The following is a 9639-nucleotide window of genomic DNA, read 5'->3' on the forward strand; positions in this document are numbered from 1 at the left end:
ACACATGGGCCCTCAGGCACTGGCCAAGGGCCCCCTTGAGAGAGAGGTGCAGCTGGTGACAATCCAGGATAGTTGTCCTGATCCCCACTCAGACAAGCGCTATTTTTTTTTTACAATCCCTGCGCTGCTCCTGCTCCTGCTCATTAGGGAGACAGGCAGTAGCGCAGGGATGAACGTACCTGATTCATGGCTCCGCCCCCAGCACAGGAAGAGGACGGAGGGGCTGACCGGCCTCCGAGGAGCACAGCGGCTGTGAGGGGAAGTGATGTCCCCTGTCCTGCCTCTCTTATAACCTGGGGCTGGGGGGTAGCAGCCCAATGGGGTCACTTTCCCTGCTCCAGTGTCCACAGGTCACCTACAGGTCACATTACAAGAACAATTTTAGGGAAAAATTGCGGCAAAAATGGTGCAGTTTTACCGCGATTTTTTTAAATCGCGGTAAAACTGCGCCATTTTTGCAGCGATTTTTCAAAAAATTGTTCTTGTAATGTGACCTGTAGGTGACCTGTGGACCTCGGAGGAGGGAAAGGGACCGCACTGGGGCCACAACATGTGGACACACTGCTTGTTTATTTATCATTACTCCATTAAGGCAGTGTTTCCCAACCAGGGAGCCTCCAGCTGTTGCAAAACTACAACTTCCGGACAGCCTGTCCGGGCATGCTGGGAGTTGTAGTTTTGCAACAGCTGGAGGCACACTGGTTGGTAAACACTGAGATAGATAGATTGACTGGGCATAGATCAGTGTTTTCCTACGATGGTGCCTCCAGCTGTTGCAAAACTACAGTCCAGGCATACTGGGAGTTGTAGTTTTGCAACAGCTGGAGACACCCTGATTGGAAAACAATATCTATCTACCTATCGATCTATCCATCCCACAGGGTGCCTCCAGCTGTTGCAAAACTACAACTCCCAGCATACCTCAACAGCCAAAGGCCCAGGAGTTGTAGTTTTTTAGTTTTGCAACATCTGGAGGCGCCCTGGTTGGTAAAAAGATATCCATGTCCTATCTATCATCTATTTATCTATCTACTGTATCTATCTTATATCTATCATCTATCTATCCATCTAATATCTTTCTATCTATCTCACATCTATCTATCCATCCATCTCATATCTATCTATCTATCTACTGTATCTACTGTATCTATCTTATATCTATCTATATATTATCTATCTATCCATCTAATATCTTTTTATCTATCTAGCTATCTCAGATCTATCTATCCATCCATTTCATATCTGTCTATCTATCTATCTATCTATCTATCTATCTCATATCTATCTATCTTTCTTTCTATCTATCTATATCCATCTCACATCTATCTATCTATCTATCTATCTATCTCATATATATCTATCTGATATCTATCTATCTATCTATCTCATATATATATCTATCTCATATCTATCTATCTCATATATATCTATCTGATATCTATCTATCTTTCAATCTATCTATATCCATCTCATATCTATCTATCAATCATCTATCTATCTCATATCCATCTCATATCTATCAATCTATCTATCTAATATCTATCTATCTATTTCATATCTTTCTATCTCATATCTATCTCATATCTATCTATCTCATATTTACCTATCTATCTATCTATCTATCTCATATATATCTATCTATCTATCCCATATCTATTGCATATCTATGTCTCTCTCTCTCTCTCTCTCTCTCTCTCTCTCTCTCTCTATCTCATATCTATCTATCTATCTCATATATATCTAATATCTATCTATCTATCTATCTATCTCATCTCTATCTATCTCATATCTCTTATTTATCTCCTACCTGAACAATTGATGTATGGGGGGGGGGGGGGGGGGCAGGCACGTTCTTTGCACAGGGGCCCTATGCTGTCTGTGTCCGCCCCTGCGCCAGTGCTTGTATGCACACTCATCACACGAGACACCATTGCTGAATAAAATACATGTTGAAGCTCATGTAAAGTTTGCTGCACAACAGTTGGAAAAGCAGATGAAATACTGGAGAATCTAGTGCAGTCAGATGAGTGCAGAATGGGACTGTTTGGCGCTATGATACTTACCATGTTTGGAGGAGAATTGTCCCTGCATATCATGAGAATTTAAATAGAGAAAAGAACCCAGACATGGTCACACATTTACAACATGCACAATGATCTAAGGCTTCTAAACAACATTTACAGGTCGTGTGTGTACTTTACCGTCATGAAGTGCAAACCCGCTAGCCACGTTATGGCCACCTGTAAGTAGCGGGTTCCAAACATCCCTAGCATAAAATGGCGCTGCACTGAGCGGCCACCACTGCCGTAAAACCAGTGCCCACAGGGGGAATGGCCAAATGGCAGAATAGCCCCAATGCCGCCCAAACCAGACCCTGGGCTCCGCCTTCCCACAGACACGGTGCCGCGGCAGAAATGTGCATGTCGACTTAAAAACCCAAACAGTGAAGTTTAGAGGAAGGAACATCATGGTGGGGGTCGACTTTTCACCAAATGATCCTGGCAAACATCTGATTGAAACATCTGCAAACAAATGATTGAAGAAAGGATAAATGGGCAAATTTACTGAGACATTCTTGACAAAAATCTGCTGCCGTCTACAGGAATGATGAAGATAAAATAATGACGGACACTTCAGAAAGACAATGATCCCAAACACACGACCAAGAAAACTCTCAAAGAAAGAAAATAAATCTGCTAGAATGGCCCGGCCAATCACCTGACTTAAATTCCATTTAATATCTATGGAAAGAACTGGAGATCGTGATTCATAGAAGAGGCCCGCGGAACCTTCAAGATTTGAAGACTGTATGTGTGGAAGAATAGGACAAAATCCCCCCAGAGCAATGATTGTGACAAGTGTATCCATAAGGAAGTGTCTTGAAGCCGTCATTGCCAAAAAAGGCTTCTGTACAAAGTATTAAATAAATATCAGGAAGAGTGTGCAATTCTTTTTCCCTGCGTCATTTCACATTGTTACACATAACATCATTTTCTGAACTTATTTCTTTTGGTTTACTTAGGTTAGGCTGGGTTCACACCACATTTTTAAAATACGGTAACCGTATACGGTTTTCCGCAAAAAAACGTATACAACCATATCCGAAACCGTATGCATAGAGAATGCATTGTAAACCGTATTCCAAATGTTGTGTACGGTTGCATCCGTTTTGCCTCGGATACGGTTTTGCCGATTTTTCAACCGTAGGCAAAAACGCTGTTGACCACGTTTTTGCCTCCGGTTGGAAAACCGTATGCCAACCGTATGTGGTTCTTTTAACATTGTTGTCTATGAGAACCGTACACAGAATTTCAGAATACGGTTGCACACGGTTTTTCTAATCCGTTTTTGGAGTTGACACATGCGCAGAAGGAATTTCAATAGAACAATAGTAACTATTAAATTGCTGGAAAACTAATTCCAACAAAATAACAAAACCGTTGGCAAAAACTGATGCAAACGGATAGAACCGTACGGGGAAAAAACGTATAAGTTTTAATTTGGAGTCATACGGTTGAATAAGGTTGCATACGGTTTTTGCCATACGTTTTTTAGTGGAAAACCGCATACGGTAACCGTATTTGAAAAACGTGGTGTGAACCCAGCCTTACTTGGGTTGTTACCAACATTTGATGGAAATTTCATGTCAATAACACCTGGATATATGTAGTGATACAAATTAGGTCTTCCAGACTTATTTTACCCGCTGTTTGTGTAAAGAAGGACAAATGTCATCTGCCCTCTGGCTGCCATGACAACCACTGGAACCCCAGGATCGCATTAATACCTATGAATCTGTTTTATTATGGATTCATATGTACGCACGTGATGCTGGGGTTCTAATGGGTGCCATAGGAGCCTCATGTGTTACCATTAAGGTTCCATGCATGCGGCCTCATTTGTAGAATACAGACCGATACTTCTGTACATTGCGGAGCTTCGTACGTGTTGCTGTCTATCGCCATCATTCCAAAAGAGATTGCCTGCTAGATCTGCATTATTTATATACTTTTTATCACTGATTCTCACACATTTTTCTCCGACCATTAATGACAATGCATTTAACCATGACCGCATCTTCTCATCCGTGTTGTTGCTTCTGGGAGCAATTTCTCTGGTTTCAATGGAAGTGACAGAACGGAAGGTTCTCCATGTTGAAACCTAGAGTGCACCGATGCTTCTGTGAGTTATGATTTACGCGTCGCCTGATGAATTATGGCTTTGCTGATATCTTACATAAAGATAATAATAGATGTGTCTATAGCCGTGCTGAGCTCCAGGATCCTCTCAAAGGCCCTCCTGGCAAAACTCTCAGATACAGTGGAAAATAGAGAATTTTTGAAAAATATGATTCGGCCGATTCGCTTAATTTTCTGAAAAAAATCGGTTCGCAGCGAATCACTATTAGTGTTGCTCGTGAATATTTGCAATGCGAATTTTATTCGCGAATATCGCATATTCGCGAATTTGCGAATATTCACGAATATAGCACTATATATTCGTAATTATGAATATTCATTTTTTTTATTTTTTTTATTCACAGTACACATCCCAGTGATCATCCCTCTCTGCTTCCAGCTTGTGTGGTGTAAAGAAGACTCTAACACTACTGTGTGAGACTAGCGAGCGAATTTTCGCATATGCAAATTCTCATCTATGCCAATTTTCGCATATGCTAATTTCCGCATATGTGAATTTTCGTGTATGCTAATTTTCGCATATGCTAATTTTCGTATAAGCAAATTTACGCATATGCAAATATTTGCATATGCGAAAATAAAACGCGAATATTACGAATATGCGAATTTAGCGAATATATGACGAATATTCGTCCATATATTCGCGAAATATCGCAAATTCGAATATGGCCTATGCCGCTCAACACTAATCGCTATTAAAAACAGCTATTTCTGGGCTAGAGAGAGCCCCAATAGGGGTGTAGAACACTTTGCCTTTTCGTAATACTCATAGGGATTGTGCTGTGTTAGTGAAATAATACTGTTGTTCAGTATGACATGCAGATTACAGGTGTCACTATTAGAATCACTGTTGTAGAACACAATGACAGAGCCTGGAGGAGGCATCAGTATGAGGAGACCATATAGCGGCAGAATGACACATCCTGGAGTACGCGGCAGCATGAAGAGACCATATATTGGCTGAATGGCACAGCCTGGAGGTGGTGGAAGCATGAGGAGACCATATAGTGGCTGAATGACACAGCGTGGAGGTGGCGGCAGCACGAGGAGACCATATAATGACTGAATGACACAGCCTGGAGGTGGCAGAAGCATGAGGAGATCATATACAGTAGTGGCAAAATGAGACAGCCTGGAGCTGGCAACAGCATGAGGAGAACATATGGTGGCAGAATGAGACAGCCTGGAGCTGGCATCAGCATGAGGAGAACATATGGTGGCAGAATGAATCAGCCTGGAGGTGGCATCAGCATGAGGAGAACATATTGTGGCAGAATGAGACAGCCTGGAACTGGCATCAGCATGAGGAGAACATATGGTGGCAGAATGAGACAGCCTGTAGCTGGCATCAGCAGCATCAGGAGTCCAGAAAGTGACCCAGTGACAGAGTGGGCTGGTGGGTGGCAATAGTTACATAGTTACATAGTTAGTATGGTTGAAAAAAGACATACGTCCATCAAGTCCAACCAGGGGATTGAAGGGAAGGATGTAAGGGGATAAGGGAAAGGGATGTAGTTTTATAATTCTGCATAAGCATTAATGTTATTTTGTTCCAGGAATGTATCTAACCCTGCTTTAAAGCTGTTAATTGTTCCTGCTGTGACCAGTTCCTGAGGTAGACCGTTCCATAAATTCACAGTCCTCACGGTAAAGAAGGCGTGCCGCCCCTTTAGACTAAACCTTTTCTTCTCCAGACGGAGGGAGTGCCCCCTCGTCCTTTGGGGGGGTTTAACCTGGAACAGTTTTTCTCCATATTTTTTGTATGGGCCATTTATATACTTATATACGTTTATCATATCCCCCCTTAAACGTCTCTTCTCAAGACTAAACAATTGTAACTCCTTTAATCGCTCCTCATAGCCCAATACCAGTACCCCATGACAAAGGGGGGTGAAAGAAGGAGAACTTGGCATCAGATGTCTGGCATAAGTCAGGTGGCAGGATCAGAATAGTAGCTGTGGCAGGTAGGCAGAAGAAAACGGTCTCTTTTGTAAAAGTGTTAGTGTGCACAAGTATTGAGGATATACATTACGTAAAACTTAACTTTAATAATATTCTTAGGATAAATATATGGACCCAATTTTTTTTTTTATTTAATAAAAGGAAAGGTGTGCAAAAAACACCATGTGCCACCTACACCACCAAGTATTGATGTGATGCAAAGAACTCTAAAATGTGGAAGGGAACAACGCATGATCCATTGTAACCGGTGGCGGTAAAAACTTCCCCTGTAAGGCCCTACTCTCGCATTATTAATTCCCTTCTTGGCAAGTGTTACCCGCCCTAAAAAGGGCAGCCCCAGGGTTTTTAGTTGGAAATAGGGAGAGGTTCCTATGTGGGGCTGTCACACCCCTCCATTTATGTCTATGGGAGGGGGTGTGACTGCCATCCCACCCCCTCCCATAGACATCCAGGAAAACCCAGCATTCTAAACCTACTGTTTGAATGCCGGGTGGGCACAGGTGCTGCACGGAGATCTCTGATGGGTCCCAGTGGCAGGACCCCCGCAAAAAGACATCTTATCCCCTGTCATTTGGATAGGGAACAAGATGTGTCTGGGTGGAATATCTCTTTAATATTATTTGCCAAGAACTTCATCATTTACATACAATATGTGAAATGTATTTCAGGTGGCCCCTTTTGGAGCTAGAATTTACACAACTGGATATTTTATGACTGTATCGGGGTCACTGAAGCCATCATTATTCACATAAACTTGTAGTTTAAAGCACAGCAAGTGTGGAAGAGAACCTAGCTGTGGGTGGGGTGGGTGATGTGTGGGAGGGAGATAAGTCACCTCCCACCTAGAAACAGGATCCTGGGGATTGTAGTTGGAGGGAGGGCACACAAACAAGCCAGCAGTGTGATGGGGATACAGGACACGCCATTTACCCCCAACACAAGCATGGATCTTTAGTAAGCATGTCCATTACTGGCTGATAGGTAATTAGTAAAGTCACCTTATGTTGGATAACCCCTTTAAGTACACTTGCCTAGATTTTACCAGTCAAGAGGTGCCTGGCAGGTGGGAAGTTCCATACTGTGTATATCTGATATGGTTCTTTTGCTATTCTTTTTGTCTCTTCACCATTGACTTAGGATATTCTCCTTATACACCTCATGAAGGGCGACCATCTTTTCAGTTGTGGAGCCAATACACCGTTTGTGCTTGGACAAGGCTTCAATTCAAGAAAGTAGGTACTTTGTGACCAGGGGTCAAGTCCTGGGGGAAAAAAAGTGTTGTAACGCCGAGGATCCGGAGCGCTCGCGGCATCCCTCTGCTTGCAGCGCTTTGGTCGGCGCCGCTGACCGTGAGCGCTGCTCCTCTGTCACCGAAGGGGACACGATCTGCGGGACAGGACGTGCCCGCTCACGGATCGCGCCCCATTTCTCTTCCCAGCCGCATCCCCCTTCACTTCCATCCCGGCGAGCGCGGCCCCGCTCTCTAGGGCGCGCGCGCCGGCTCTATGAAATTTAAAGGACCAGTGCACCACTAATTGGTGCCTGGCCCAATCAGTGCAAAACACATAAAAACCCACTTCCCCTTCCTGTCCTTGTTGCCCTAGTGCCCTGAGAAAGCGTTTTGTGTATCCCTAGCCTGTGTATTCAGACCCTTTGCCGTTGCCCCTGACTACGAACCTTTGCCGCCTGCCTTGCCCTCTTGCTACGTCCGACCTTGCCTTCGCCTTGTCCTTGTGTCCCACGCCTATCTCAGCTGTCAATGAGGTCGAGTCGCTATCAGGGGATACAACCTGGGAGTTACCGCCGCAGCAAGTCCATCCCGCCTTGCTGCGGGCTCTGGTGAAAACCAGTAAGTTTGCCACTCAAGGACTGGTCCTGTAGGACTCCTGCTAAGGGAAACGGCATTCCTGCTGTTGAAAAAGTGCAGGAACCTAGTTCCCACACGTTCCTGCAGGACTTGAGCCCTGTTTGTGACCCTTTGATGATCTTAAGGTTCTGTGTGCATTGAAGTTGTACAACAGTCTTAGTAATACATCAAGGCTAATAAGTATAACACAGCTCACCTGAGCACTGGTGCATGGCCTCAACTCTCCTAAACACAACCACGCAATAGTATGCATGGCCAGCACTTACCTTTATGACTTCCACTTCTTATAATCTTTACAGTTATGTAGACACAGCTCAGAGGTTCAGATGACACAGGAGAAGCCTTCTAAAAAACTGACGTGCTTCGGCCCCTTCTTGTCTTTACTCATGATCTGAGAGAGTAAGACCTAGAGACCATGAGTAAGGCCTAGAAGGGGTCGAAAAACCCATCAGGTAAATGTTATCATTGGGGTGGGCTTCTCCTATGCCATCTGTACATTTACGCTGTGTCCACTCTAGTGGAGTGGAAGTCATAAAGGTAAAAAGATTGTATCTGTTTTTTAAGTGCTGGCCGTGCATGCTATTTCATGACAATACATCAAGACTGTACAGCAGTGATCTCCAAATTGTGGACCGCAAGATGTTGCAAAACTACAACTAAATTTAGGTGCACTACTGTGGTAGATGTAAACAATGAAATTGGCTAACCCTCAAAATGATGTTAAAATTGAGACATTAGCCATTACATCCTTGTATGAAGGACATAACTGAGCCCGCACACCAATGCCAAGGTTTCTCAAGTGTCATGGGACCTAACACTAAACCTACCTGTGCCATATGGGCAATACCAAGCGGAAGTGGGAAATTACAGCGGCATTAGGTCCGACTCACAGGTTGCTCCCAGTTGCCTCCAGTGTGGCTGAGCACACATACAATGGGAGGAGGAAGACTATAAGCCCCACCCAAGTTACCTGATATGTTGCCGGCCTCACAGATGCACCAAAATGCTGTCTATAATAGTGATTAAGACGCATTAGATTGGGAGTTAATACACCTCCAAGTATAAGATTTAAACAACAAGAAAAAAACATGGTTTCAAATGGCAGGAGGTGTTCAACCCCAAATGCAGTTGTGCATATATACTGGGGGAGCAGATCCTGTGCTTGTGGTCTGTTGCTAATGGTGATCCCCAGCATAAAAATACATACAATGGGGGATGTCTGCAGCGGACTACAAGTGCCACAATGGCATCCTACACTAGATAGACAGTATGGATGTGTAACATATGGAGTAATACATATATTTAGGTGCACTACTGTGGTAGATGTAAACAGTGACATATGACTAACCCTCAAAATGATGTTAAAATCTAGACACTGCAATTGCACAGACTTTATGAAGTATTTGTTTGTATTTGTTTTTTCAAGTGCTGACAATGCATACTATTTCAGGACAACACATCAAGACTGAACAGCAGTGGTCTCCATACTGTGAACCTCCAAATGCTGCAAAACTACAACTCCCAGCGTGTCCAGTCAGTCAAAGCCCATAAAACAGACACATTTCTGATATTTCTAGCCCTTACTCATGGTCTGAGAGAGTAAGACCTTCA

This window comes from Hyla sarda, chromosome 5 (genome assembly GCF_029499605.1).
Source record: "Hyla sarda isolate aHylSar1 chromosome 5, aHylSar1.hap1, whole genome shotgun sequence".
In the NCBI taxonomy this organism is placed as follows: domain Eukaryota; kingdom Metazoa; phylum Chordata; class Amphibia; order Anura; family Hylidae; genus Hyla; species Hyla sarda.